The sequence below is a fragment of the Vicugna pacos genome, unplaced genomic scaffold (assembly GCF_048564905.1).
Source record: "Vicugna pacos unplaced genomic scaffold, VicPac4 scaffold_110, whole genome shotgun sequence".
Taxonomy (NCBI): domain Eukaryota; kingdom Metazoa; phylum Chordata; class Mammalia; order Artiodactyla; family Camelidae; genus Vicugna; species Vicugna pacos.
The window spans coordinates 110,829-134,783 of record NW_027328790.1 but is presented as its reverse complement, the minus strand read 5'-3'; the positions used below and the strand labels follow the sequence as shown (position 1 = coordinate 134,783).

The 23,955-nt window shown below is 45.1% G+C and overlaps 1 protein-coding gene and 1 long non-coding RNA gene across 2 annotated transcripts in view; both read left to right on the top strand.

Annotated features, from left to right (window-relative positions):
• The window catches only part of LOC140694902 (uncharacterized), a 1,054,641-nt gene that overhangs the window by 982,370 nt on the left and 48,316 nt on the right, over positions 1 to 23,955 (top strand). The window lies entirely within an intron of this gene.
• Positions 11,441 to 15,743, top strand: LOC140694911 (uncharacterized). Its single transcript, XR_012070576.1, has 3 exons — positions 11,441 to 11,511; positions 15,091 to 15,255; positions 15,470 to 15,743. It is a non-coding gene; the product is annotated as an uncharacterized lncRNA (long non-coding RNA).

Sequence of the window (23,955 nt, the reverse complement as noted above, 5' to 3'; positions counted from 1 at the left end):
TTTGCCTGTCAGGGTTGCCACCCTTTTAACTGTAAGGTGAGGAGTCTGGAGTAGATGACCCACCCCAGCTCTGCTGTTTTGCAAATTTCTGATTTCGTATTCGGATGAGTCTGGGATACACCCAGAGCAGTATAAACCAGGCCCTACCTCCTGCCTATTGCTGGGGCATCCCTCAGGTCTGTGCCTTCTACTCAACCCTTTACTGAGCCCAGCTTTTGTCAGGAGCCCAAGTGCCTACCGGGATGGCAGGGGACTTGTCTTTCGTGGTCACGGTGGCCAAGAATTCTATTGGTGTGCTGAAACAACTCTTCTGAGATCCTCCACCCACCCCTGCTCAAACCTAATGACAGCACTACGGTTCCTTTCCTAGGAGGAGGATCAATCCATGGTGCATTTTATGACAATCCTGTCCCCAGGGATGCACGGAAGTTTATCAGCTGAGTGAGGGGAGGTGCCTCTGTGTCCCTGTATCTCTGTCTGCTGACAGTTCGCTGCCACCGGCTACTGAACAAGAAAAGTGCTATTCACCATGTTGTGTGTTTTCCAAATGTGTAGGTGATGGTCTTGTGGCTCGTGCGTGGGCTTTGATTTGGGATGGTGAAGGGCTTATAAATACCTCATCAACATGTATTCGAGGTGGCCTGGTGCCACACAGATTTGATTCATGAAGGCATCAAGCCTGCACACTGGTTTGGAAACAACTTGGTTTTGATCATTCACACTGCGTGCATGACTCGCTGCTAATCTCTGGGTGGTTTTTTCATTTCAGATTTATTCACCCCATGTCTTGCTTAAGCTGAAAAATACATTTATTTCACCAGAATATTCTCTGATTCTTTGTTTACACACATCCAGTTTTTTTAATTCCTTTAAAAATGATTCTGTGTTTATAATGCCTCCTAATTTCTATCATCTCTATGTTGCCAGTGGCCTGAGACATGCACCAGATTTGATGCCGGAACAGTTCCACCAAAAGAAATCCCTTTGCCGTAATATCTTTTGAGGAAAATATTATTCTTTAAGGCTCTAACAGTAAATCGTAGAAGAAAGCATGGAACATTTCTTGTAGTTAATACATGTTCATGCGAAAAGAAATGATATTTTCATTAAACAATGTTGATTTTAATAACTTTTACAAATGTGAACATTATTATTCATAATTTAAGTAACCAGATAAAACCACAGTTATTTATTATGAAGATTGAAAACTATTTACATGGTCTCTTAATTAGAAGTAGCTTTATTAGAAGACTGAAGGGTATTTAAAAGATGGAAAAATACCCATGATGACACCATCATTTTTATTAACTAAATATCAAGAACTGTGCAGGGATAAGATTTAACCCTCTGCAAACTGCCAAGTTAGCATGAGGTAGTTTGTGGATGCTGCCAGAGGACAGGACACTCCCCCAGGATCAGAGACAAAGGACTCCCTGCCAGCACAGAAGGCAGCCTGTGGTTCAAGTTCATATTGGTTCCTGAGTTCCTTTCCTATTGCTGTTGTAACAAAGGACCACAGACTCAGTGGCTTAAAGCAATAGACATTCATCTTCTCACTGTTCTAGGGTGCAGTAGTGCAAAGTCAATGTCAGTGGGCTAAAACCAAGGAGTGGCCAAGGCTAAGTTCAACACCTAGGCTCTTGGGAGGGATTCATCATCCTACCTTTCCCAGCTTGCAGAGGTGCTCACACTCCTTGGCCCAGGGCCCTGTGTCACTGTGACCTCTGCTGCCACTTTACATCTCTGTCTCTGACTATATAGATATAGAGGAAGAGTCTTCTACATCTGGTATGGACCCTTTTTCCTACATGGACATTGTATCCCTATTTATGTGCAGATGAAAACCCCTTCCCTCCAGGGTGCGGTGGCATCAGCTCACAAGATGACCACTCTGGGCTTTAAGTGTCCTCTTTGTATTGTCATCAGGGAACTTCTCTCTCCATAGTTAGCTCTGTGTTAATTTGTTGTTATATTTTACCCAGAATTACTGAAAGTTTTACTTAAAAGGGATCCTAATTAGCTCTGTTTACCTGTTTCCAGAGCTGAAAGCTTCAGTTCTAGAGTATCAGTTTGACTTTTCCTAAAAATACATTCCAGTATATTTCTCTGGTGAAAGTCTCTACCCTGTTATCTATTGTCCCATCATTTCCTTATTTTCTTGAATATATTAAAAGTATTTTATAGCCTTTATTGGTAACTCTGATGCCTACATCACCTGGGGTTTGCATCCTTTGTCTAATGCTCCTTATTCTCATGTTATCTGTCATATAGTCTGGACATGTTGCATGTCTAGAAATTCTTTATTACATGGCAGACATTGCAAATGAAAAATCCATGTTATCTTCCGTGAGAGCTTTTCTACCTTCCCGTTAGGCAGACAGTGTGAGGGACTGATCATGTCACTCCAATCAGGCGCTGAGGTGGATCAGGACTAAAGTGCCTTTTTTCTTAAAACAGCTTTGAGGTATACTTGGGAAAATAATTTTCACACGTTTAAAGTGTACAGCTTAATACATTTTGACGTAAGTATATCCCCAAGGAACCATGACCACACTCAAGACAGTGAACATACCCATCACCCACAAAGCTTCTCTCCTGACTTTTGTTGTCCCTCCCTCCCTCCCCGTCTCTTCCCCTGGGAACCATTGATCTGCTTTCTATCACAACATATTGGTTTGCATTTTCAAGATCCTTATATGAATGGATTCATGCAGTATCTACTCTATGTTGTCTGACTTCTTTCATTCAGTGTAATTATTTTGAGAATCATCTGTGTTGCTGTATTAATAGCTTGTTTGTCTTATAGTAGAGTATTGTTTAGTGCTGAGTTTTTACTGAAGAGTTTATTGTGAGCAGTGTTTGTATAGACCATCATTTCTTTCTGCATTTACTTCTTTTTGGATGCATGGGTTATTTACAACTTGTGCTATTATAAATAAAATAGCAGTGAATATTTGGTTACAAGTCTTTGTATGGACATATGCTTTTCCTTTCTAAAGCACCAGATGAGGAATGTCTGGATTATATGGTACACAGGTGTTTACTTTTTAAAAGAATCTGTTAAAGACTTTTCCAAAATGGTTGTACTATTGTAAATTCCTCGTGGTGTGTATCAGTTCTGGTTGCTCTACTTCCTTGCCAGCACCTTGTAAGGTCAGTCTTTCTAACTGTATTCATTCTAGTATGTATGTGAACTAGTATCTCACTGTGGTTTTTAAAAGCATTTCTCTAATGACTAATGACACCTTTAATCAGCATCTTTTCATATGCTTATTATCCATCTGGATATCTTTACTGAAGTGTGTTTTCTGGCCTCATTCATTCAGGTGTTTGAATTATTATTGAATTTTGAGACCTCTTTATTCTGGATCAGATACAAAGAGAGACCTTTATCAGATATATGATCTGCAAATAGCTTCTGTCTATGGCTTGTCTTTTCATTTGCTTAGCAGTGTTTAGAAGAGCATTGAAGAGTCTTCATGTTCATAAAGTTCACTCTATCAGTTTCTTTTTAAAATAGATGATACTTTTGGTGTCATAGCAAAGAAAAATTTGCCAAACCCAAGGCCATAAACCTTAAGCCTATGCTTGTTCTCCTAGCTGTTTTATAGTTTTAGATTTCCTATTAAGATCTATGATCCATTTTGAGGTAAATTTTGTATATTTTGTGAGGTGTGGATCAAAGTTCATTTTTTTTTTTTTTGCGTATCACGATCTAATTGTTCCAGCACTACATGCTGAAAAGATCCTTTCTCCACAGCATCCTTTCTGAGAATCAATTGTCTGTATAAGTCTTGGTTTAGTTCTGAACATTCTATTGTGTTCCATTATTCTATTTTCCTGTTTTACACCAACACCCTAATTTCTGATTACTGTAGCTTTATAAAAAAAGTTTGAAAATCAGATAGTGCAAGTCTTCCAACTTTGTTTTTCTTGTTCAAAGTTGTTTTGGATTTTTGGGATCCTTTGAATTTTTATATGAATTATAGAATAAGTTTTTAAATTCCTTACATCCTGTTCTGCCAAAATTCCACCCATGTCTTTGGCCGTCTCCAAAGCCACATTTTCTGAAGAAGTCTCTCTAGATCCCAGGTGAAAGGAATTTCTCTTTCGTCTGTGCTCAAATCACATTTGATATTATTTGATTACATTTAATCATATTTGCCTGTATGTACTTGTCTGACCTTTCCAGCCATTTAGTAAATCTCAAAAGATTAGGAATCTTGACTTGGTTCCCTCTGTGTGCTGAGAAACTAGTTCTATGCTTTGCAGGAGTGAGCCCTGCAGTAAGAGGTATCTGCAGCACACATCTAGCTCATTGCTTGAATATTGTCAAGGAATTCTGCAGATTTAGAATTGTTTATTGATTGTTGTCTCCAAGACGGCTCAGTCTTTTTTATTTCTATTGCTACTGCTGCAGTTTCAAAGAACAATGGGCTAGTTATTTTGCAAATATCAAATCATACTCTAATTGTGTTGTCACGCAAATTATGTGCTGCTGTGTCTTAACAACCTGCTTAGTGTTCACAGGCTCCTTCACTCATGGAAAATTTGGGAGAATGTCATATCCTTAGAGATAGCAATGCTGTCTTTGGCGACCTGAGCAGCAGTATCTGAATTCACTCCTGCTGTTTTTCCAGTGTCCCCTCTAGACCTCCTCCAGCCCTCCATGGGGGGCCCTGCAGTTCTGCCCTAGAAAAGCCTGTTGCTTCTCAGGAAGACTTCCCTATGAAACATAACCATGTCCTTCTTGTGGGGACATTCAGTCCAGAGACCTGAAAGCAGGGGAAAATATTTAGCCTGCTTTTGGTAGAACCTAAATTCTTCCATACTTGTTAGAAGCAATTTCAATGAGGAAACTGTTTTGGCATCTAACAAATCAGCATAAATGACTGATGAGGAAGATCAGCTTCCCCATCCCACTCAGTCGTCATGTTGATGTGACACACACATTGGCAAACATTTTCTCCTGTGAGCAACATAAAGTTCAAGACGTTATGAATGGCTTTTTGTTTTTATTTCTTAGTCTTTCCACATTCACTGTGTCTCGTGAGATTATATGAATCCTGCTTATTTTCAGCCCAGCACTAAACTTTTTAAAAGGATCACGTGTTTAAAACGCTAGTGGACAATTTTTTAGAAGACAGAAATCCTTAGATTTTGGTCCCAGAGTTGAATCTTGGTTAGTGGTGAATGAAAATTCCCGTTAAAATTTTAAATTCAGTGATATAAAGTCTTAAAAATAGTTAAATATTAGTCAATTTCATTAAACACTATAAGAGTTATTTACCTTTAAGCCTGTTTCTGGGGCAATTTTGCAATGATTCCCTCCCTTTATCGATTCCCTCTTTATCAGAATCCTTGAGAGGCCCCTGTCATCATTGTCAGTATCATCATCATCATCATGGAACTGATTCTTCTGGAAGATTCTAGGAAAATAAAGAGATGGACGGGATTATGTGTAGGTCAGTGTGTGCATATACAATAAGAACAGCTGTCAGACATTAGATGCAAGATACCCATTTCATTTAGGGGAGAATGTGGTCATGAAATCCTGATGTGGTGAATGAAGGAAGCGGTGGGAACAGGATAGTCAATGGAAAGGAGGAGGAAGTGAGTGAATTGGAGAGCATAGATCCTTGGTTAGTTGATCAGCACATTGGTGAGAATGAGGGGAGTGTGATGGCAGAATCATGTCCCTCCCCGGCCACAGGGTAGCCACCTGTGACATGTTACTGTACATGGCAAAAGGGATGACAGATATTTTAGGATTAAAAATCTTAGAGGATTTCTGTCTCCTAAATTGTCTATTAGTTAGCCTTTAAACCCATGATACATTATTATAGATTAGTGCAGGGGCACAAATAAAATGGATTCATATAATCTCACCAGACAAACTGAATGTAGAAAGGATAAGGAAGAAAAACAAAAAGTCACTTATAAGTGCCTTGAACCATAAATTGCTCATGAGGAAATGTTACACAAGGTGAATGTCACAGCCACATACATACTGCCTGAGTGGGATGGGACAAGGGGATCCTGAGATGAGACAATAGGGTGAGTAGTCTGGATTGTCCAGGTGGGCTGAATGTAATCACAGGGGTCCTTAAAATGGAGGATATTTCCCAGCTGAGTTTAAAATCAGAGGGAGGTGTAGCGATGGAGCAATGTTCAGAAAGGCTGCTGACCATGAAAATGGAGGAAGTTGAGGGGCACAAGCTAAGGAAGGTGGGTGACCTCTGTAAACTGGAAAAAAAAAAGGAAACATTCTCTTCTAGACCCTCTAGAAGGAAGGAACCCTGCTGGTATCTTGAATTTATCCCAATGAGAACTGTGTTGGATCTCTGACATCCACAGCCATAAGCTGATAAGTCTGTGCTGGTTTAAGCTATTAAGCTTATGGGAATGTGTTACAGTGGTAATAGGAAAATAACATAGTGAGTGGTAGTGTAAGGGATTAAAGGTCTAGGATGGGGTGTGGAGAGAATTCTGACATTTACACCTAAAAAACAACCAGGTGAAGTGGGAAGGTGTTTTAAGGAAGACCTACCTGGCAGGGCTGTCAAGCAGACTGGAGTGAGCGAATCCTTGGAGTTAGAGGAATCAATTAAACCTCACAAGGAAAATAAGAAATAAAATGTAGCAGGGCTTCAGTGTTAGTAGATGTAGGAATGGAAATGGGCAGAGAGATATAAACATTATTTTGAAATTAGCTACAGGTTTGATGACTGCATGTTTGGGAGAGTTAGCCGATGTGTGGACTGAATGCATCCCCTCAAAATCCATATGTCGAAACCTCATCTCCCAGGGTGATGATATAGGGATGCGGGGCCTTTGGGAGGTGATTAGTAGGATAAAATGAGGTCATGAGAGTAGAGCCCTCATGAATGGTATTAGTGTTCTTATACAGGGCCCCAAAGTGCTTGCTTCTCTCTCCTCTCTGGGCCATGAAGATAGTGGGAAGACAGCCATCTTCGAGCTGGCAATCCTCTCCCAGATACATTGACCTTGAAAGCCTCAGCCTCCAAACCATAAGGAATATGCTGGTTGTTTAAGCCACCCGACACACGGTAATTTGTTACAGAATCCCAGACTGACGAAGACAGTGGAGAATGCCACTGTGTTTTGCACTGATTGCCTGGAGAATGCTGAAACCCAGGGAAGTGGGCAGCACAGACGTTTACTCATTTAATCCTGCCAACACTGTAGGGGATAGAGTCTACATTTTCCTCGCTATTTAAAAGGTAAGGAAAAAGAGGCACAAACAATAACAATGACAACGACAACAACAACAACAACAGCAACAATAATTTGTCCAAGATTCACACAGAACTCCCTGGAGGGAGAGTGAGAATTAATACTTATGCAGGCTGGCCCCAGAGCCCCTGCTCATAACTACTAAGTCAGATCACCTTGCTTATTTAATCAGTTTTTTCAACTGTGATATGAGTGTACTGTGTCCAGTAACTTATAATTTCAAAATACCTCACTGTAAGGGAAACATTAGTCGCAGGCATTACAACCCACAGAAAGCTAGACATACAAAAATAACTTGTTAAGGCAAGATAACCAATAATGTTTTTAAATATTATACCTGCTGACCCTTTGCAATAAAGTGTTTATTTATAATTCTGTCTGGCTACAGAATAACATCATAATCCTGCATGTGGCTGGTGGCTCCCGTGTTGGACAGCACGGGTCTAGAGAATTTAAATGACTTGCCCAGCCTTGCCCAGGAAGCTCGTGGTGGGATCAGAGCTATAGTCTGGGACTGTTCCTTCCTATCCAAGTCCCTCATGGAAGTTTAGAAGCTTCTCCTTTGGTGCCCAGCTGTCTATCCGTACTTATGACATCTTGTCAGGTGCCCCGGCCTGCTCCTGAACATCAGCCAGAACCCACTTCTGCTCTTTTTTGGCCAGGTAATACCTTCTAGCAACTTCCATTGCCTTCTTGGCATCAGTTTTTACATGGAAGGGTAGTGGCTAGAGAAGGAAATGTGTCCACATGACAGGTTTTTCATAAATATAGTAGGAGTGGTCAAGAGAAGAAAACCTCAGGAATACGAGTGGAAGCAGGTCATTTAATATACCAAATGCGTACTTTCAATGTATGTTTGTGTTTCCGAGTCCACGCTTGTTCTACTCGTGCATTATAGGCCAACACATCAGGAGACAAGGATTTGGGGCAAGAAATAGCGGCTTTAATTTGTAAAGCCAGCGGAGAAGATGGTAGACCAATGTCCTGGAGAACCATCATCCCAAGTCAGAATTCAGGCTCTTCTTATATTAAAAAGGGGAAGCGGGAATGCTTGGTTGATGCAAACTTGGTGTATGAATTCTTTGTTTTTAGAATCCTTTGTTCTTGCAGCTCTTCACCTGGGTCAGATCCGTGTAAACCTCCAACAAGCAAATGTTATTTTCTATTCTGTATCTTGTTATCTTTATACGAATGGAAAAGTGATAATATCCTTCAAAGTCAGAGCCTTGAGAATAGGGTCTCCTGTATATTTCAGGATCTAGGCAACATTGTTTCACAAAAGGTGCAGAAACAGCAAGACTAAGCCTAGGAAACAGGGCACATGTTTAAAGTCAAAGGAACAGATCTAATATGGAGTCAGATTTGTTCTTTCCTATTTCAGTAGTGCCATGGAGAAGGCACTGTGGGCAGCTTTCTGTAGGGTCCTGGAGGCTTTCTCTCTCAGCCTCTGTGCGCCTCTATTGAAAACCTGTCATCGCTATCTGGCCTGCTGGAAAACCAGTCCGCCTGTTTTGCCCTGAAGTTGTGTTCTGTTTATAACTCATCTCTACTCCTTGGAAAACAACTCAATAAAAACTCAGTTGGTTTCCCACCAGCCCTGAGCAGGGGTGAGGGATAGCATGTTATTATTTTATAAAAAAAAATATATAAAAAAGTTTTAAAACAGCACTGGGCACATAGGAGAGAGACAATCAATGCTTCCTGGCTTAAATCGAAAATGATGACTCAGTGAGTCTATGGCTGCTGTATTTGCTGAGCTAGTTACTCCTTTGCTCCATTACACATTTATTTTAACTGAAAAAGAAATATATGCATATGGTTAAAAAAATTCAAACAGAGCAAAAAATACTCAAGTGAAAGAAGTTTTCCCTCATCCTCTGTTCTTACATGCCTCCCTGGAGATGCCAATGTTTACAATCCTTTGTGTGCTTTTCCAGATATGCTATGCAAGTTCCCACCAATGTATGTAAATTCCTTTAAAGTTTTACTTATTTTTAACTTTAAGGGATTTAAATCCTCAAGTGGCTTCTGCCACAGTAATAGAAAAGAAGAAATCTGACTCCATATTAGATCTGTTCCTTTGACTTTAACCCTGTGCTCTGTCTCCTAGGCTTCTTCTTGCTTGTAAAACAATGTTGCCTAGAGCCTAAAATATACAGGAGAGCCTATTCTGAAGGCTCTGACCTTTAAGGGTATTTAACACTTTTCCAATCATATAAAGATAACACGTTGCAGAATAGAAAATAACGTTTGTTTTGTTGGAGGTTTACAGGGATCTGACCCAGGGAGATAGCTGCAAGAACAAAGGATTCTAACAAGAAGGAATTCCTACACCAAGAAGTTTGCAAAAACCAAGCACATAGGAAAGCAGCCTGAATTCTGACTTGGGGAGATGGTTTTCCAGGACATTAGTTTGCCATCTAGGTCTACAGAAACTTGCTATTCCATGCCCCAACACTTGGTCTCCCAACTTACTGGCCTGTCCTGCACTGAGGAGAATGAATTTGGACTCAATAACACTTCTACCTACCTAGCAAGTTGGACACTGGGACTGAGGGCAGCTCTCCCACACACAGGGGCCTACGGTGAGCCCTTGATTATTCCCCGAGGTTGGGGTGTGGTTTACCCAGGAGGGATGGGGACTCTACACCAACACTCAGGCAGTCTGCTCCTTCTGGGGCTCTGACATTTTACCTCCCGCTCCCTGCCAGCCCAACATTTGGGACAGTGGAGCTAAGGCAGAGATCGTGCCTGCCTGTTTCCCAGCGTGTAAAAGGGGAATATGTACTCTTCCCAAGGTAGTTCTGAGAAACAACACCTGCGGGTGCTTGGTTCCCTGAGCAACAGTAAACCTAGCTCCTTGTGGGGGCAACGGGTATGATACCCGTAGGGTTTCTGCAGAGACCTTAGCTGGAGGGCTGGGCCAGGGACGTAAAATATGAGCTGTGGGCAATGACGGGTAAGAGAAGGGTGTATAGGCAGGACTGCTGCCTCCTTCGGGGTGCCACAAGAGGTAAAACGCTTTCTCCCCATCTCTGTTGCTCCCCTCCCAATTCCAGATAACTGCCTTCCCTCTGCTCCTCCTGTCCATGTGTCTCCCTCCACTTTTCCCCGCCTCCCCTCCTCCTCCCCTATTCTCCCTCCCTCGATTCCCCTTCTCTCTCAGGACCCAGAGCGGATCGCTGGCCCTCCTGCGCATGCGCAGTTGCTGCCAGCTGGACCGCGGGTTGGAAGCTCCAGCTCCGAGCCGGGGATCGGCCCCAATGTCTTCTCAGCTCTGTCGCCCTGTAGGCCTTTGGCTACTGCCTGGGGCCGGGGCCTCTGGCTGTGGAAGTGCAAGGTGAGGGGATATCGGGAAAGGGGTGAGGCGGCTGCGGGAGGGCGGTCGGCGTGTCACAGCCCCCCAGGGCGCCAGTCAGCGTGTGTTCAGCTGGATTGCTCGGGCCAGACCCCTCTGCCCGCGCCACCTGCCCCGGCGCACCGGCCACAGCTGCCCAGGGCCAGGTGTGCCCCTGCCGCCTCTTGACCCAGCCGGGCTCCCCTCAGTCCGCGGCTGGCATCCGCTTCCCCTCTCCCGCCGGCGAGTCCTCCCCTCCCGGTCTTCCTCTCCTTGGCCGCCGACCCGTCCCCACCACTGGGCGGGCTGTGTCCCGGGCGGGCGGGGTCTGCACACCCGGACGGGGCGGGCGGCTTGGGCTGGGGCTGGGGCTGGCCTCCGAGCGGGGCTGCAGCCCGCGTCCCCCACCCCGCTCTCCCTGCCCCGCGACCCCGGGGCTGCCTTCCTCTCCCTTTCCCGATCCCTGAGGTCCAGATTAGCGGCGTGGGCGCTGCTCCCCAGGCTGAGAGCCCGCGGCTGTAACTCCCAGCTTCTCCTGGTGGAGTCGGGAAAAGGGAGCGGCAGTGCTGAGGGAGCTTCTGTCTCCTTGATCAGGATTTCTGCCCCAGATAAGTACCTTGAACACTTTCAGGTGTTATGATGGCGGTGCTTGTTGATGTCACATGTTTTTATACTGAGAGGGATTACAGTGGTGAAAGCAGGGCTTGGTTCAGTTAAAAATGAGCTGAAGGCATGAGGCTGTCTCATCCTCCATCATTCACTCTCCCAGGGTGAAACGTGAGACCGTCGATCTTAAAAAGATACTTATAGTCCCTAACTAGTCCAGCCCAGCTACTGTGTGTTAACAGGAACAGCACAACCTGAGGCGTTGGAGACCCAGGGACATTGCACTCCTAAAGAGCTCCTGGCAAAATCTGGTTTGTTTTGTTTTTTTTTTGTTTGTTTGTTTTACTTAAATTGTGGGACAGACTAGTAGTATAGAGGGAAAAATAATTGGCAAGAAGGATTTTTTCATATAACAGCTTTATTGTGATATTGTTCACACACCATGAAGTCCACCCACTTGAATGTTACAATTCAGCAGCTTTTAGCATATTCACATTTGTGCAACCATTATTATTCCAGAACGTTTTCATCACATCAGAAAGACCAGTTGAAATGCATGACCTATCCACCCCTTCCCAGTGGTGATTCTAAAGAAGTTTCTTGGCTGTTCCTGACCATAAATTAACTTGTTACATTCCATGAAATATCTGGGAGGAATTCTAATCAGAATTGCAATGAATCTGTCTATCAAAGCAGGAAGAATTAATGTCTTTATGGCATAAACTTCTTCTACACATGAATATATCTGGGACCCTATCTTTTCATCTGTCCAGAGCCAGGCCTATGGGAAATCTTGGGTTTGTGAATGATGAGATTCAATACATCATTAGATGCAACTGTAGCCTTTCACTGAAGAGAAAAGTAACCTCGTAGAAGCCAAGTGATTCTCTGATGGTTAGAATGAGTGACCGCCAGTGCTGGAGTATTCGAGTGGACTTGGTGCTTGCAGAGTTCTCCACCACCTACAGCTAAGGGGATTACCGTGTTCTTTTACTTTTTTTTTTTATGGCGTTGCTTTTATTTTTACTTATTATATAAAATTATTTTTTATTGAAGTGTTGTAAATTTACCATGTTAGCTTCAGATGTACAGCAGAGATTCAGTTATAAGCTTATGCATATGTATATAAATGTTTTTCAGATTGTTTTTAGTACAACTCATTACAAGAAATTGAAAATAGTACCCTGTGCTATATAGTAGGTCCTTGTCATTTAGTTTATATTTATTAATGTGTATCTGTTAATCCTCCGTTTCCTGCCTGCTAACAACAGTTTGCTTTCTATGTCCATGAGTCTATTTCTAGCAGCACCGTTTTTGCTAGCAATATATGCTGGTTGGCTCTTTTCTGTTTCAGTAGTTCCATCTTATGTGTGGGCGTTTTTCTTCTGGTGGGCCTGTGTGTGGTTTGCACACGTGATAATAGAGATCTGTATTTGGGAGAACTCCAGGCCTCGTATGGAGTTCCCTCGTATGGAGCGCCCACTGAACTGATGCTTGAACTTGGAAAAAAACAGTAAATGTTGGAATTTCCACTATGGTTGAGACTTCCAGGTTTCTATAACCTCTTTAGCCCACCTAAATTTTGGCTGCACCCAATACTGGATAATTTGGTGGAACTTCATGGTATGGTGGTGTAGAGACAGGGCCTTGTATGCTTCTTCTCTTTCCTTTTTCTAACAATCATTTTCCTGGGCCTTCCAGGTACTCCCCCAGAAGGGCCCAGGGCTGGCTTGGTGTTGCACTGAGGCAATATTTGTTAATAAGTCCCTTTCCTCATCTCTTCTGAGCCTCCATTTCCTTCTCTGCACAATGAGGGCTTAGACTAGATAAGTGCTTTTCAGTTTCTTTTAAAGCCATGTTTCCTTTGAGAAACAGAAAATTCAAATCTCTCCTCCCATCACAACCCTTTAGATTTTGACACGTCCTCCAAGGAGTCACATAGCTCTTTGTGGTAAATTGACGTGATTGTGATTCCACGTGGCACAGAAAAGACTCTTCAGAGATTTATTGCAGGGAGAGGGCAGGAAAGGGGCAGTATGTCACACTTTCTTGTGTGAGCACTGGAGCAAAGGCTTGGGTTTAAATACAGTGTCTGATGTGGCATCTCTCTAATCTTGCACAATGTGATAAACCTCTATCCCTAGTTTCTTAATGTGTCAAGTTGGGGTGGTAATGTTTTAAGGCTTTTGTGAAACATTATACACATAAGCCATTTGTGTCTCGGTAGATACAAGACCTGCTAGAGAGTCGGAATTTCTTTAAAAATACATATATATTGTCCACATCACTCTGTCTGTGTGTATTTTGAAGTTCCTGGAGGGTGAGGGTTGAGTGTAATGTCCATCGTGGGACAGGTGGCCCATGGGTCTGTGTGCCTCAGATTGCCCGCTCCTCCCCAGTCCTCTTCCTCTCAGTCCAGGATGAAGTTCCCTAGTAGATTTACACAGAGGTCTTGTGGAAATGGCTCTTCATTTTATTGTTTCACCAAGGAGGGTTGCCATCATGATCTCTGTGGTCAGGTTTTGGTGACCTGAAGGCTATGCAATTGGGGATTTCTATTTTATAAAAAGAAAAAAAATTACAAATACAAAATTAGACCTAGGTTGGTGGCAGGGGCTTTTGAAAGTGGGGACCATTAGCTTTTTTAGCTTCAGGTGCAGTGGCCTCTGGCCACGAGGACACATCCTCATGCTCTGAATTTGGAGGGACCAGTGGGTTCAGTGGGAATATTTACTGAGTGCATCTCATGGGCTGCGCATTCTCTTATTTGTACTGTGTGTTCCTTATTTGAGACGGTGAGCTGATTTAAACTCAATAGCCTCTTTAAAATAATAGACTTTTTATTTTTAGATGTAATGTAGATTCCCATGTAGTTGTAAGAGATAATATGGAGAGGGCCTATGGACTCTTTGCCCAATTTTCTTTAATAGTTCCATCTTGCAAAGTTGGGGTACTATTCATTCGTGACTCACTAACCCTTTTAGGTTTGTGTTATTGCCCTCATTTCTATTTATGAATAAACTGGTGTTGAGAGAAGCACACAGGTCTGCCCAGGTCACCCACGTGGTTAGTGAAGATTTGGGTGGAACGTGGGCTTGGCATTTCCAAGCAGTACCATTATGATGGTCTGTGGCAGGGAGCAGCATTCACTTTGCTTGTTTATTCATTCATTCAACAAACATTTATTGAATAAACTCTGTGGGTCAGATGCTTTCATAGGGTTATCTGATTCTTCAGCAGTATGGAGAATCAGGTAATGTTTTCTTTTTCTTTTTTTTTTTAATATGAGAAAAATATCTCTGAGAGGTTATAATCTCCCCAAAGGAAAAACAGCTCATAAATGAGGGATAGTACATTTGTACAGTTCCTTCTTCTTATGCAGGTGGTACCCTAGGCATTTTACATTTGCAAACTTCCATAATCCAGATATATTCTTGTAAGGCAAGAAGTTTTTTTTTTAATTGAAGTATAGTCAAGTTTACAATGTTGTGTCAATTGCAAGGTGGTTTTTTTTGAATTTTGAATGGAGAAAATATTTTTTGAGGGGGTTAATTAAGTTTATTTATTTGTTTCATTTTTCTAAAATGAGGTACTGAGGATTGAGCCTAGGTCCTTGAACATGCTAAGCACGTGCTCTACCACTGAACTGTACCCTCCTCCCCAAAGCAAGTTTTCTTACCCATTATTCTGCACCTTAGGAGTTCAAATAAATTGGCGTTGAAATCCAGATATTTTGATCCTACTATGGTTCTTTGCATTATATCCTGCTGAGGGGTGGGGAAGCAGTTCCTTTATTCATTCATTTATTCAGCAGTTTTGAGCACCGACTTTGCATCAGGGCCTGCCTAGGTGCTTGGAAACAGAAAACAAGAAATGATCCTTTTCTGCAGGGGATGGAAGCCTAGACCAAAAGCTGGGTAATGTGATCTGAGCTTCAGTAGCCATGTGCAGACGCTGAGGACAAACTTATCCCCGATTTGCTTGGACTTCCCTTGCCTTCTGGCTGGTGCACACCAGGTCGCCGCATCCCAGTGAGGCCCGCAGCCCACAGCACAGTATGTACATCGATTTACCCTCCCTTCTCGGCAGCGCCTGCAGCATGAACGCCCCTGACTACATGCAGTGCGCTGAGGACCACCAGACTCTCCCGATTGTGGTCCAACCCGTGGGGATCATCTTAGAGAATTTCTTTTGCATCTATAATGGAATCTCCTTGGTGAGCCAGATCAGACCGTGCGGCTCCCAGTGGGCACTCTGTATCTACTATAGGTATCTCTATGCGCCCGAGAATGGATGGAGTGACTTCCAGACCCACCGCAATGTCATGGGCCTTGTCACCATTACTGACTGCCTCTTGGCCAAGACCTTCTAGAAGCTCCACGCACAGAGGAGCTGTATGGCACCACGCTCTACGACTCTCAGCTCTTTGTCTTTGTGCTGTATGGGGAGGTGGCCGAGCAGCCGCACACCGACGTGGCCTTCAATCTACGAGGACTGCAGGGTGGTGGAGAAGAGGATCGACGACTTCACTGAGTCACTCTTCATCTTGCCCAAGTCCAAGTGGCTGGATGGGGACCCCGAAAATTCTGGGGAGAAGACCCCCCTCCTCTACATCCTATTTGAGAAGGAGGACTTCGTGGGACTGGACACAGACAGCAGGCAAGTCAACCTGAAGGCCGGGCCACCCTGGCTGTGTGACAGATTGCTTCCCTACATCCAGAATGGGATCATCAAGGAGGAGGGCTTTCTTGTAGCCAAGGCGGGAAGGAGGTGTAGCCCGCCGGTTTTCAGACGTTTAAAACTAAATCCGCCTTTGTTTCAGAGAGATCCTTTTAGGGTTAGTGTGGACACTTACTCCCCTCTTTCAGCCAGGACACTTGGGGGGACCCCTGGAGTTGCTGTCCAATAGAGTAGCCACAGCTACTGTTGTTAGTAGTGCTGGGGAGGAGGCCGGTCTGAGCTGAGATGTGCTGTAGGTCAAATGCACATCAGACGCTGAAACTTGTCTAGTAAAAAGAATATAAACTATCTTGTTACTTTCTATATTGATTACACGTCAAAATGATAGTATTTTACATACAGTAGAATAAGTAAGGTCTGTTCTTAAAATCAGTTACTTGGTTTTTTTTTGTTGTTACATTTTAAACGTGGCAACTGAGAAACATTATTTACATGACTCTCATTTCATTCCTGTTGGACAGCCTGTCCTGGGACAGTTTCATCCCTTTGCTTATAAATGAGACTCTGAATCCCGAGACGCAGAACGAGGTGCTGGTTGAGCTCAGGGTGGAGCCGATGTCTCCTGCCTCCCAGGCCCAGCACCAGCACGGCTCAGGCCCTCTCCCCTGCCTGACAGCCACCATGCCAAGTTAGGGCATCAGAAACACTGCCAGGGGCTTCCGAATTAGCTCCTTAAGCAGGGAAAGGCATGTCACGGTGTATGGGACACAGCAGGGAAAAATTCGTCCTCACTTTGTCCCTGTGATTAGGTCAAAGACCCCACTCTGCCTTGGAAGTGCAGATGATCTCTTCTGGGCTGCCTAACCCCTCACCCTCTACTATGTTTCCCTGTGTATCTTTCAAGCTGTCCCTCGGGCAGAAGAGGGTGAGACGTCTTTGCCGAGAGGTGGTCCCCCTTTACTGGGGAGAGTGAGGTGAGCTGTGTCCCCCCGGCCTACGGCCTCGGGCCTTGAGTCTGGAGAGCGCTCATGGCGGTCCCACAGGTGACGGTCGGAGGACATGGCACGTGCTGCCGGGCCCGCTGTGCAGGAGGGGCTCTGTGATTCTCTGTGATTCTAAGGTCAGATTCTCCTTTCTTGTTGTTGGTAAGATGGAGGAGAAGATGCCAGAGAATTGATAAAAAGAAAATCCACACCAGTCCTGTGAATGACAGACACAGGGGATCCGTGTCCCACCTGCGTGTGGTGCCTGGCAGGCTCTGGAATAATTTTCACTTCCTCCCCGGACATTCCTCTATGGCTTAAGGAAGGGGAGAGGCATGTCGTGGCCATGATCTGTACTTGTCCTCACAGGGCCCTGTGATCTACATGCCCACACTACACTTCTGCTCCTTGGAGTTGAGGTGTCAGGTTTAGGAAACTGGGCACTGCTGAGGGCATAGCTGCCAGAACCGTGCTACACCAAGGCTGGCTCCGTTCACCTCACCTGTCACCTCCTGTTGAGTCCTAAGGCGTCATTCAAGGTAGGTGCATCGGTGCAATGAAAGCAGGGACCTCCTTCACCCCCTGGACAGACTGGTGGGTGATCAGTGGAAGCCTGGAGCCCTGCCCCAGCCCCACGCCAGTGCCTCCTATTTTGTCATAGGAGGCACTGGTGACATTTTTGCTCAGCAACTGCTTGGCTCTGATTCTGCAGAGCCAACAGAGAATGCCAGCTTGTTTTTGCCTTTTGAAGTCTGCCCTTGGGATTTGGCGGAGTAGCTGGATGTGTGCTTAGCCCATAGTGGTTGACACTGTCACCATTGTTTACCCAGAACCTCGTGTACCAGGCATGGCTGCCGGCATCAAAATACAGCAGCACATTAAACCTCCCTCCTGGTGGGTCTGTCTGTTCTGGTACCATAAGGGCTCAGCCAGCATCTGAACGTCAGTGAGATAACGTGGCCAGTGAGCTCGGGTCAAGCACGTTCTCCTCCAGTGACTTTTACTCCATTGTTGCTTTTACTATTACACAGTCATTAATTTTTGAAACAATGCTTTGGTTCAGGAGCAGAACCTAATTCTCCCCTGTTCCTCTTGGTGGGAGTGAGTAAAGTTGTCCAGCTTGAAATGCGACCACATTTTCTAGCTCAAAAGCTGTCTACACGCATCTAGGTGAAGTTTTGGTTTGGGGCGCTGACCACGTTGGGGTCCCCCGGCAGCATCGCTCCCCTCAGGCCCCTGCCTTCCCTGGATCAGGAGGTGAGGGTGGGTCTCACCGTCCCCGCGTCCCTGTCCTCATCACACTCACGTAATTTCTTGTAAATGCTGTCAAAGTCATTTTTGTTCTCGTGTGTTTCTAATTTTGGCTGTTCCTCTATTCCTTTTTCTATTTTCCTTTATCCCTTATACCACCCCGTGAGCATGTTGTTCGGTCTGAAAATGTGGGCTGTGCACACCCTGCATTGGAATAGCCAGATCGCCCTCTGTGCCGTCTCCATTGCTATAAAAAGCAAAAACTTAACAGTTGCCATGATTCGTATATTATCCTAGTCATCTTATTTTCTACTTTTTTGGAATTTTTGCTATGTTAGCACATCACCCACTGGAGTTTGATATATGTTAAAGTCCTTGCTTTGAGGAACCTATTAGTTCGTCCTTATATTTGGTAACAAATGCTCTCTTACTAATTTTGTTTATTTGTTTTGAAGAAGTGAGATGCGAATTGATTTAGGCGGCTGCTGAGGGATTTTTTTCATGGAGTATTTAAACTTGGAAAGTCAAAATCTGCAGCACCTTGCTTGATTCTGGCTTTTACACAAACGTGCTCGGCACACGGTTCCTGGCTGTCGCTGTGTGACGTGCGTGACGGCGCTTCCTGGCCGGCGGTCACTGGTGAGGAAGTGGCCGGCTCGGGGGTGAGCAGCTGCAGGGGACGCTGTTGGAGGAAGCAGTCACCGGTTTTTTGTTTTTTGGTTTTTTTTTTGCATTCACCTTCCCAGTGCCATTTACTTTACTTTGCATTCATAGAGGGGCAGGAGCGGGCCTAAAACCATGCCACTCTTTTGTTCCCTTTATGAGGCTGGTTTTTCTAAGTATCAGGAAAACATTGCCTTGTCCTAAGGAGCTGGTTCACTTGGATCTGGTGGACACAGGGACCCCTAAATGGGACCATAGCTTCCTCTCTGCTTCAGCCAGTGGGCATTCAGAGCCGGGTCTGTGGTTTGCCTCAGCAGCCGTGCAGGCCTCCCTGCACCGGCCTTTACTTTTACCCCTTTTTGGCAGTAAATAGCTGACTCTGTGTCTGTTGCAGCTGATGTCCACCACTGACGGCCGTGTGGTTATTTTGCGGTAGTGAGTCTCCAACACCCCTGTCAGCCGTGAAGGGACCTTGCATTCTCACCCCGACCCTGGTTCATCTCACCCAGGGAAAGGGCTTGGCCACCACTGTCATGCTGGACATGAGGCCTTGTTTCTCCTTTCATGCTCTGGTCCAAATGTGGACACTTCATCCTTCACTGACTTGGTCTCTCTTGAGACAGTCCAGACTTTCTGAAAGAGTCCATCACATTCTGGGGGGGAACAGAACAGAAGTAAGGGTCGCAAGTAGGAATCTAGGCTGTCTGGGTTGGCAAATGCAGGCTGGGATCTGTGATGGCCGGTCTGTGCCCTGGAAACTGGCCTTTCCCGTGGCTCCCGAGAGAAAAGGGGTCGGAGCGAGAACAGACTTGCCTGGGTTCCTACCATCCTCATCTGCTCACTGACAGGAGTGTCAGCTAACTAGGAGCTCCCCCAGACCTCGGGCCCTTCAAACCTCAGATCACGGGAGATCCTTGAGTCCCTTCTTCTGGTCCTTCTTTGTGAGAATCCAGTGCCTTCTGAGGTGACTGGCAGCAGGAGATGCCTCCCCCTCCAGGGAACTCCCTTCGGAGGACTGTGACTCAGTGCACCTTGCTGTGAGCTTGTGGGTTTCCATCGTGCTCCCTGCAGAACCAGACTTGAGACTGGCTTAGCGACAGAAATAACAAGACTGATTCCAGGGCAGGGCCAGGTGGAGGGAACAGTGGAAATTGAATGTGACCTCAAACACCTAGGTGGGTGCTGGGGCTGTTACTAAAATGGGGAGCCTGGGAGGTACCTGCCAGGAATCGAAGTCTAGAGTAAATGGTGGACATAAGGCCTTTTTTTTTTGACATATGGCATTTTTAAGATGCCATTTGTCATCCAAGTTAGGACTTCCAAGAGGCACTCGTGTCTATGAGCCTGGGGCTCAGGTGAAGGAGCTGGACTAGAGATACACATTGGGATTCGTCATTCTTAGCTGGTGTTCACAGCCGTGCAAGTGGATCAGCTCATCTCAAGAGGTGCAGACTGTGTCTGAGGGGGGGCAGGGCTGTGTCTGGTTTGGAGGAAAGCCCGGACCATGCAGCTTTGGTGTGTCAGACAGCGGCGTTTGTGATTTTCAGAGCAATGGCATTTATCCTTAAGGTTCTGGGGGGTGGGCAGGCCCACCCAGGAAGAAATCTGAAGAGAGGGTTTTGGCCACCTGTGCGCGTCTTGGGACGATCCAGAGGCTGCAGGGTCCAGAAGGGGAAACTCCTCAGAAGCTGAAGTCGGAGTGGGGAGTTGGGAGAATGTAGTCACACTCTCCTGCGATGAAGGGAGGGAGTCCTAGGGAGTCCGCACCCTAGCGGACTCTCTTTCCCACGAACAAAAGGCAATCAGACAGAAGATTTGAGGTAAGAAGGGATGGGCGTTGGGAGAGGAGCCAACCTGGAGAACGGTGGTTGAACAATTCTTGAATAGTCTCCCTGAAACATAGAGTTAAAAAAACCCAGACTCTTAAGAATATTGATAGTGACTGGGGAGGAGGCAGTTGTTTTTCTGACCTCCTAAGGGTAAGGTATGTATCCGGGGATATACAGAAGAATCGGGCAGTCTGTTCCTGGGGCTTCACCCTTACCAGGGGGAACAGTGCAAGTTTAAAGGGGGAGAAGGGCAGCGGAGGGAAACTAGCCAGGCCCCGTGTCACGTACCAGTCGGCCGCCCTACTTGCGTGTTGCATTCACATCCATGCCTCCCAAGTGGGCGGTGGCAGCCCCGTTTTGAAGATTGGGAAGCCTCCTCAGAGGTTTAAGGAATTGGTTCATTTAGCAGCTAGTAAATGCTGTAGCAGGATTCCAGCAGGGCCTTGTCAGACTTCAAGGGCATGTTCTCTCTACTAATTCCGGTTGTACCTGAAATGGTGAAGTGAGTCAGTTTCGGAGCCTTTCAGAGAAAGTACGCTTTAAGTGCCTCAGGACTGTTGCACAAAGCTCAGTGTTCTTTCATGGTTCGGAACCACCGCAGTGCTTTTTGCCCCACAGATGTAAGGTCTTACTCCTTTGACGATGGCGTGGTTGTAAATGACATACAGGTGCAAAACCACACTTAGCAGCTTCTGAAGGGAAACTCTCCTGTTCTCCCTTGATCGGCTTTCTTCCACGGGATGTAACTGTGCTGCAGCTAAGGCCTGAGCTTTCCGTATGGAGTGAGGGTTTGATATCCAAATTTAGCATAAAACAGTCAGATGGAGAAAATCGAAGATGACAATATATTTTGGGGTTTCATTAGACAAGACATACTATCTGTTAATGGCTCATAAAGCTAATGAGATTGAGTACAGAACATTTCATTTCTTACTTTCTACTGAGAGCTGTCTTCCAACATAAGGTTCTCTGCTTTGGAACTTCAGCTCAGCCACTAGGGCGCCTGTCATTTTGTTGGTGTGATTGCATTTACACAGTGCATGTAATCTGGGCTTCCTTAGCCCCAAACACTCCAGTGCAGAATCATAGGCTGTAGCCATCACTTAGTTATACAAATACTTCTAAAACTATATGATACCAAAAAAAATAAATAAATAAAAATAAAGAGAGAGAGGGAGATTGCCTTTATCAAAGTTCCTTTGGATTTTAACTGCAAAGTGTTGTTGAGCAGCTCTGGTTTCCTTTGGATATGAATATATACATTTCTTTGCATGTAACTTGGATTTCAGGCTTGAACACCAAGCTCTTGTTTTCCATGAGCCACAAAAATCATAGCCAAATGACACACGTATGAAACAGTTTATTCTTTTTATCTGAGACAGAATCCTTGAATTTGGGACTTGAGCTGCGACTTTCCTGTTTGCTCTTCCCACCCCTCTTGTCACCTCACTCCTTTTTCCCACGTGGCCTCCAAGAGGTCATGGTCTCATAAGAGCAGGTGGACAAATACCAGTTGGTCGCCAAGCAGTGCTGCTGTAGATGGAGCCAGCCAAGAGCTAAAGGACATCATCAGGGAGGACTTCCTGGAAGTAATTGGCTCTACATTCAGTTCTGAGGACAGAGTAAGAGTCAGCCAGGGGAAGGAATCAAGAGGGTGACTCAGGTGGCAGGAGCAGCCTGGGTAGAGGCCTGGAGGCTTGTGGGGTGAGGACTCGGGGAGACTGCCCTGTGTGGTCCAGGGTGGTGGGTGACCCTGCTTTGAAGGACACTGGAGAGGGCCTAGGGGTGGAGGGCTTTGGAGGAGCTTGGTTTTTACTAGAACTGACACAGAAGAGGCAGTGAAGGGTGTCAGCAGGAAGTGACCCTTAGGAGAGCAGCTCTGCCTGTCCTTTTGAGTCCCACCCCTTCATTCTTTTATTCACAACACACGCAATTCTGAGTGTCTAGGGGAGAGGGGGTGGACCTACAGTAGTAAGCAAAATGTACTTGCTTCTTGAGAGCTTAGCAGTGTCAGAAGTTGACTTAGATTAAAATGTTTTATTAACACAGCAGGGCACCTAATCCAAAGTGCGGAGGTTGGAGGGAAGGAAGACTTCCTTGACAAACAGTTAAAATGAGCCTGGAGGCTAGTGGGAAGTAGCAGCAGGTCACGGGGCCCCTGAGGTCACTGGGGACCTGGTACTGAGGTGAGGATGGACAAGCAGGGTCGGGGGTGGGGCTAGAACTCTACCAGGGAGCCTCTGATGGGTTTGAAGTGGGGGAGATGTAATCAAATTTGTGCTTTGGGAAGGCTGCCTTGGCTGTGTGTGTGTGTGTGTGTGTGTGTGTGTGTGTGTAGCGGGGAAGAGGGGGAGGGTGTCACCAACTGGGAGGGTCATTAGAAGACCATTCACAGGCTCGGAGGCCACCAGTGGGAGAGGGGCGTCGGGACTGCTTGGGGACCGCAGGGGCAGAGTGGATGCCGGGTTTCCTTGTGTGGAGGGCTTGTTAGCGGGGTCGCTCTAGCGACACCTTGTGGCTGGAAGTAAACAGATGGAGGCCGCCAGGTGGACTTACCTCTTCTCTCCTTCCCTGCCTTGTGTGATGATCTTAGCTCTGCCAACATATGGAACAGAAGAGCTAAGTTCCAGAGTAGCCCAGGACTTTGCTGGGCTCGTTCAAGTGAGAGCAGATAGGATTTAGGCTTGTGTTGAGATCTGTAAGTTAACTTAGCTAGAAACGTCCTGTCTTTTGGATTTTCATAGGGGTAGTAATTCTTGATAAAGATTGCTTTCTTGGTGAGAGGAAATTTAATACAACTGATGTCTTTCTCAAATAATATCTTATCTTTTAAGAAATTTAATATTCAAAATAATAGGAATATTTTAAAATGATAAACTAAGGCTTTCGTGTAGTTTCTTTGGTTTCTGAGTTGATGTGTAGGTAGACCCTTTGCATTACATAATAGCACATCTTTGACAGTATTTAAAGAGCTGTTAGTGAGCGCCCCCAATTTGAAAGCATCATTAAAGCTTGCTCTGAAATAGTGAAGTCATATAGGTCTTGTTTGCAGAAGCCAGATATTTGGTTTAGAATCTGCAGCATAGCTCCCTTTATAAAATAATAATAGATTCAAAATTAACAAAGTGGAAAATAATTGATTTTTTTTAAAAAATGAAACATAAACTTTCTTGTGCTATTGTTGCAACTGGAAATTTTGAAAAGAAAAATCCTATTGTAATATCATCTAAGTGAAATGCATATATGTCTGTCACATTTGAATAGTAACTGCACAGTGGTTTTTGAAGTCAGGATCATTCCAGCTCAGATACTGGCAGTGATGGTTGCTGGTTTTCAATGGAAGAGCCTA